This window comes from Haliotis rufescens, unplaced genomic scaffold (assembly GCF_023055435.1).
Source record: "Haliotis rufescens isolate VD_foot unplaced genomic scaffold, xgHalRufe1.0.p SCAF_99, whole genome shotgun sequence".
Classification (NCBI taxonomy): Eukaryota; Metazoa; Mollusca; class Gastropoda; order Lepetellida; family Haliotidae; genus Haliotis; species Haliotis rufescens.
This window is the reverse complement of record NW_025964393.1, coordinates 252408-259554: the sequence shown is the minus strand read 5'-3', so window position 1 is coordinate 259554 and position 7147 is coordinate 252408. Positions and strand designations below refer to the sequence as shown.

Below are 7147 nucleotides of genomic sequence, written 5' to 3'. Positions count from 1 at the left end.
AGATGTTCAAGTAATCGCAACGAACTGTTCAGTAAACTAAGATCATGCTGTCCATTTAGGAGATAAATATTTCGTTTTGTAAAAACAGGCAAAGATTTTGAGCCAGTGAAGCGTTTGAGTCTCAAAACTTTGGGAGACATGAACAAGAAGATCAGCGTTACAACCACTGCAAACAAAGTAGTCCAGTATAAGCAACAGGGAAACATTGCTTTTCAGTTGTTCATCAAATTCCAAAATCAAGGGATACAACTCGATATGAAGGAATTCCTGACATAACTCCAGCATTGGGACGGCTTCCTTGCAAGGACAGACAAGGCAAAGGCTTTCCATCACCTGACCAAGGAACTGGAGGACGCTGGTGTCCCTCCTGCTAATGAAATTATTGTAATCCATGATGGCAACGCTTGTTTTTACTACTTGAAAGACATTCCTGGTAACTTCAGACAAATTTGATATCATGTCAAAAACCGGTGATGTTGTGATCAGCACAGAAAGCTTTGTGGCAAACTCTGCCAAATCCATGGAGCGACAAAGAAAGGGATGTGGAGAGAAACTCATTGTCAAAGGAGAGAATACGAACAAACCCACGTACTGGAAGCAGTTCCTATCCAATGATATGAACAAGCACCAGTTCATCACTTTTCTTACTGGACTCTGGAGCCAAGATAAATTCGCAAAAACCTACACGGTAGAAAAGAAACAGTAGTATGTGAAGGCTCTGCATACGAATGTACTTCTGATGACGGTCTGAAAACACAGTGTACAGAAATACCAGTCCTCAAGTCTTCCCAGGAGGAGACAGATTCCAGGATCATCCTTTATTGTGAATATGCCAGGTTCCAAAACTACAAGTATGTAAGAGTAAAGAGCCCAGATACTGACATTTAGTTTATCGTTCTCAATTATGTACTCAAGAATATCAAAATTCTCTTTAAAACCGACACTGGTAATAAAAATAGATTGAATGATGTAAGTGATGTAAGTGAAGTTGCTCTGTCCCATACTCAGCAACACTGAGGTGGGGGTGGGGGGCTGATGTTCATCGAATCTGCGTTGGAATTTTATGTATGTGTTCATCTATCTTTTTATGTTTCACTGTCTTATGTCAAAATATTTTAGCTCCCCAGGAGGTATTGCAGCCAGAAGATTTTGAAGAGGTTCCCATCCATGATGCCCTGTACTGTTTTTGCATCAAGCCATGCGAAGTGGTCACTGGAAATTAGTCTATTTTTTAAACTTTTTTTGTCCTTTGGTCAAGCCCAATAAAACTACATCAATTATGATTATGATTGTGTAATTAATGGGAAAAAAATTCATTTACCATCAGTGTCTTTATGTATCTCAGAAAATGAATAGACGTCCCATTTGCTCAATACTTCATCGAAATCTCCCGTGTGGAAGTAAGGGAAAAGTTCAATCTGTTCCTCCATGTTGATGATTTAAAAATAGTTCCATTGATTAATGTTTGCATACATGGTAATGAGACAAAACAAATTCAGTGATGTCATTCTCACTCGACAGCACTTTTTAACCAGTCAGATCAGAGAAAATACCTATTTTTTGGTCACAATGCTTAATGACTAACAGTATTACTACATGAAAAGTCAGCTTACTATGAATGTACCTAGTGCAGGACAGTGCTTTGGTGCTTTAGGTCCATGAGGCAAATGTTGAATGAATCTCACAAGCAATTAAACACTGAATCTTGATGACTGTTTGTGTTCTGGCTTAGACATAGCCAGCACATGGATTAACGGTCGCACCTTCACCTGACCTGGTTGCCACTTACTTAAGAGAGATAGTGTCAACTCTTCGTTATCACACGAGTTAGTGGGTCTGGCTTTTCGCCTTATTTTCTATAATCCTTGAAGGAGCTGGACATATGCCCTACAGAAAAAACGTGCCTTACACATGATATACATGTTGGGGGAATCGAACTCGGATTTTAGGGTGAACTCTTGGAAACTTAAACCATTTGCCTCCCATCACAGAAAAAACACACGCTCTTACAAGCACACACCATGTGATGTATTGAGAAACATTCTTATTTTCGTATGTATTAACTTTAAGTCCCTCACTCACACTAACTAGGAAAATGAAATAGTTTCACGGACATCTATGTGATAAGTTTTATAACATTAATGTAAAGATGATAAGAATGCACTTGTGTGTGCCCTGAAAAGAGTGAGAGAGATATTGCTCTTAACACTGCAGGAGACACAGATAAGGCTTTGTCATTAGGTATATATACTGACTCACCACATGTAGTGGTATTACTTCATAAATATGGAGCTTACAGTTGCCATTGCTCTTATAGTTCCTTCGTGTTTAAACATCAGCACTGCTGCAGACAAACCACACATTGTCTTCATCGTAGCAGATGACCTTGGCTGGAACGACATTTGATGGATCAACCCTGACATCCAGACACCGACAATTGACCGTCGCGCCCGTAGCGGCGTCATCCTCAACTCCTCTTATGTCCAGCCGCTGTGTTCCCCCTCCAGAAACTGCTTCATGTCAGGCAAGTTTCTATACCACACAGGGCTTCAGGATAATGTTGTCTTCATAGAGCAACCCAAGTACATGCCAGCGGACTTGACCACCATCCCACGGAGGCTGAAGACCCTCGGCTATGATACCCACATGGTCGGCAAATGGCACATTGGCTTCTGTAATTGGAAGTACACGCCCACCTACAGAGGCTTTGACACATTCATGGGCTACTATGCAGGTATGGAGGACTACTTCACACATGTCAGGGAGAGGTGGCTGATTACTATGGATATGACTTCAGGAACATGACAGATGTTTACAAGGGTGCTCAAGGGGAATACTCCACATACGTGTTTGCGAAGAGAGCCATTGATATCATAATGAATCATGACAAATCCAAGCCGATGTTCCTGTATCTGCCGTTCCAAGCTGTACATGGGCCACTGCAGGTGCCCGCTAAATATTCACCGATACAGCCACATTCATGATTTGAACAGGATAGTTAACAGTGGCATGGTAAGTGCTTTGGATGAAGCTGTGCTCAACATCACCACTGTCCTCGAGAACTATGGATTCATGGACAACCTACTGCTTGTGTTTACAACAGACAGTTGGGGGCCTCCCAGACATGGAGCAAATAACTGGCCTCTGAGGGGCGGGAAAGCCACACTGTGGGAGGGAGGTAACAGGGGAGCGGGATTTGTCTACAGCAAGACTCTTCTGAAGAAGAAAGGCTACATACACCCTGGTCTGTTCCACGCAGTGGACTGGTATCCCACGTTAATGGACATAGCTCGGGGAGACTCCAGCCAGCTGGACATAGACGGGTTGAGTCAGGTCAACATGATCATCAACGGAGGTGGCAGCGTCAGAAACGAATTTGTCTACAACATCTACGACGACCACTAAGCTGCAGCTCTCAGGTGGGGAGACCTGAAGTTGATGGTTGGTGAAATCTCACACGCAAATTGGACGACTCTCTCCTCCCTAGCGTCATGCTGTACAATATCAACGCCGACCCCACGGAGCACCAGGACATCTCCAAGGATAACCCCGGCCTTGTCAACTTCCTACTGCAGATGCCGGCCCTGAAGAATGGGACTCGGATGCCTGCGATGGACCCACCCTCTGACCCTCGATCTAACCCAGTCAACTTCAATGGCGTCTGGAGTCCTGGCTGGTGCTAGAAATTGCTTCATGACTACAGTGCTTCAGTAGTCACATAAAACATTCGAACCACCGAGAACTGTTTTATCACCGAGTCACGTGACAGTATGTGTAATTTACGTGATTATTCGTTCACATCTGTCTTTGTGCCTGTGTATTAGTTTGTCATATAGACCCTGAAACAAATATTTCCAATACAGCCCATGCAAGTCTATAATACACGTCTAGATTACGCCAGTATCACCACTCCCCATGACCCCACACTGAGCCCAGACGCGATCCTGCTCTTGACCATGCAGCTGCCACTCTGACAAAACAACATGGGTGATTACTTTGGAGACTTGGAAACATATCAAATGTCTGTGTGTTTTTTCTTTAGTTCGTTGATTGTTAACCTGCTGAGGACAGGGGAGGATTTCCAAACGTTTTGCATTTCTGGGTAAAAATGAATAGGGGCATTGAAGAGTTAAATCGCTTTATCGCTGATGAAAGCAAGTATGCAGAACATCAGTCTACAGTTCCGTAGGGTGGTTGGGAAGCCTAGTGGTTAGAGTGTTCGCTCGTCACGTCGAAGACCTGGGTTTGATTCCCCACATGGGTACAATGTGTGAAGCCCTTTTCTGGTGTCCCCCGCCGTGATATTGCTGGAGTATTGCTAAAAGCGGCATAAAACCATACTCACTCACTCAGTTCCGTAGAACTGTTACAAATAAATAAATGTCTTTTTAAATGATGTCAAAAGTCGTCTTACAATATTGTCCACTAAAGTTTCATCAACTAGACTTTTTCGACACACATCATACATTGAAAATTCCTGATGTACTAACACTTTTGAAACTTTTTCAATCAGAAGATATGCTCCGTCCTAGTGAAAACTTTTCCTCGTGTTCGATGCTATATCAATCAAACTGCCATTTATAGTGCAAACCAAACATTTTGACTTTGGAGAAATATTACGTCACTTTGAAATCTTTGGTTGAGTTTTGGAGAGATCAAGTTATCTAGCCATAGGAATCACACAAGACTAACATCTTGTCCCTGAAAAGAACATATTGAAAAGAAAACAAAGTTGTTAAATTATAGTTATTAAATATAATAAAAAGGAGTCAAGAAACGTTCTTCCTGAAACTGCAGTAATCTAGACTTATCAAATATTATAGACTTGCAATGGTTATATTGGATATATTGAGTATTTGTTTCAGGGTCTGTATGACAGATTAGAATCACGCTTAATGCCGACCCTTAGCTAGTATCCCTAAACTTCTCAAATTCATGGATTTCTGGACATTTGACACTTGCAACCCTCTAATAGGCCCACCACTGGCAGTGAGAAGGGGTGTTTGGGGAGGAGTAGTAGGGGTAGTAAATACCCTTGTCGCACCCACTTTTAGTAGCATGTCAGTGATGAGTGATAGCAATCTGTACATGTGTTGTGAAATTCTAAGCATTTATAGCTCTGCAGATTTGGTCTCTGAAAATGAAGAAAATCACTGGGCTCCTTTTTATTATATTTTATAGCTATAATTTAACAATTTTGTTTTCTGTAAAATATGTTCATTTCAGAGACTGGATGTTAGTCTACATATGTATGACTGGAACGTGTAAAACGATACCTTCATATTGCAGATAATGTGACGCATTTTGTGAACTTTCCTGTCTGCCACGTTGATTGAGAGCTGCGATGTATATCTTGGATGAAAATCATCTTGTCAGTATTCGGTCTTCAATCGTCTTCAGATTGCGCCAGCTGTCTTTTGATTGTTTGAGAAAAGTGATTCTGCAGGAAGGAATTGTTGTGGTTGTGACACCCCTCTGTACGTATTGGAGAAGTACTTTCATCTTTATCAGAGCTCTTCAGGACCATTGACGTGACGTCATTGTGACGTCGTTGAGTCACAGGGGAAGTATATCAATGCATCGTGTCTTAAGGGATGTTTTTATCCCATTGGCCTTCATGTTTTCATTTTTTATGGAAAGTGCATTGTAAGGATAGTTATGATAAGTCGAGCATTGGTTCGTACTAGTACAATTCTTTTTTTTGCCATCAGCTACTGAGTGCTTGTCTGAGATGATGTCTAGGGTCTCTAGTCCTGGCAACTTGAAATAGAATCGCGAAATATCAAGATTATTATTTAACGAAGTTCGCTGCATGTCTTTTAATATTCATAAAGTAAAAACCAAGCCATCACGGTGGTGAGGGATACTACTTACAAAAAACTGCCAAGTGAGCTTTTTGAGAAATATTAATTTGGCTAGCGATAAACATCATAAAGGAGTTTTGACCATGTGGTTACATTACGGGAAAGGAAGGCAGTCAGGTAACTGAGAGCGGTTATATCTGCATGTTTTCTGTTTCAGTTCGTGCTTGTAATGCACGTAAAGCGCTATTGATTCTATTTTGTTATCCGAAAAAATGATGTGGTCATTGACAGGATTCTGTGATTTGCCTTTATAAGAAATGTTTGTGTCACAGACCAGCCACATCTCTGTGTAAGATAACATGACAAATGTAAACAAAACAGAACCATCATTCACAGATCACACAAGGTCATTCACATACAATACCAACTCACTAAAAACACTACATACATCAGGTCATTGATCATTGCAACTGACAAGCAAACACAAACAGCTTAACATAAATGCCAACCCGGAATCCTACCATGATCTCTCTGGACCTGCCACATCCTTGCCAACGCAGGCTTAGGAGCCTGCTTGCCTGCCATACCCATGTTTAGAGTCCTCCAACAGAGCAAACTCAAATAGGCCTACCACACATGAGGCGAAATAGTCCTGCCAGTGATGAAAGTTTACAGTCCCTCCAGGTTCCTTCGGAGTCCTGACCAACTATGACGTCCCTTTGACGTCATCAAGAGTGACGTCATCCGTGTCCGCATTGCTTCCCACATCAAGTTAGTACTTCGTTTGTACATGTTATTATAAGTTTAGGGGCAGATTACAGCTTAGCCTGTGAAACTTTTCATAAAGTTTAACATCTGGCAAGAAATAATACAGAAACAGAAGTCTTCCATTCACTAAATTAAACACCAAAAACGGTAAGGATAATTTCACTGTCCGTATGGCCATTTGGTTTTTTTAAAATGAAAAAAAAAAAAATCTTTAGTTTATACTTTACATTATTTTGCGTTGCCTCACGCGCACTTGACGTAATCCGTCTTGTGTTGACAACTTCGGGGGAACACGATCAAATTTTACCTGCATATTGGAGGTGAAACTCGAGGCTATTCCTTTCACAAAAGATTATGGTTTAAGTTAAGGGGAGTGGTTTACTTTATATGAAGAGGGTAGAAACTACCAGAGACCCTATATCAGTATAGAGACCACATTTCAATGTAATGTTGTCTTCCTTGTCCGGAATATAACATGCCTCAACTCACTACAGTCCGTTTGCTGCAGAAGCGTATCGCCGAAATGCAAAATAGATATATATCCAAAGGCAACAATTCGTCTTAAATGGCATTAG

At 41.3% G+C, this 7147-nt stretch overlaps 1 pseudogene; it reads left to right on the top strand.

Moving 5' to 3' along the window:
• Positions 1–2286: 2286 nt before the first annotated feature.
• LOC125377777 lies at positions 2287–3683 on the top strand (annotated as a pseudogene).
• The last annotated feature ends 3464 nt before the right edge of the window (positions 3684–7147 follow it).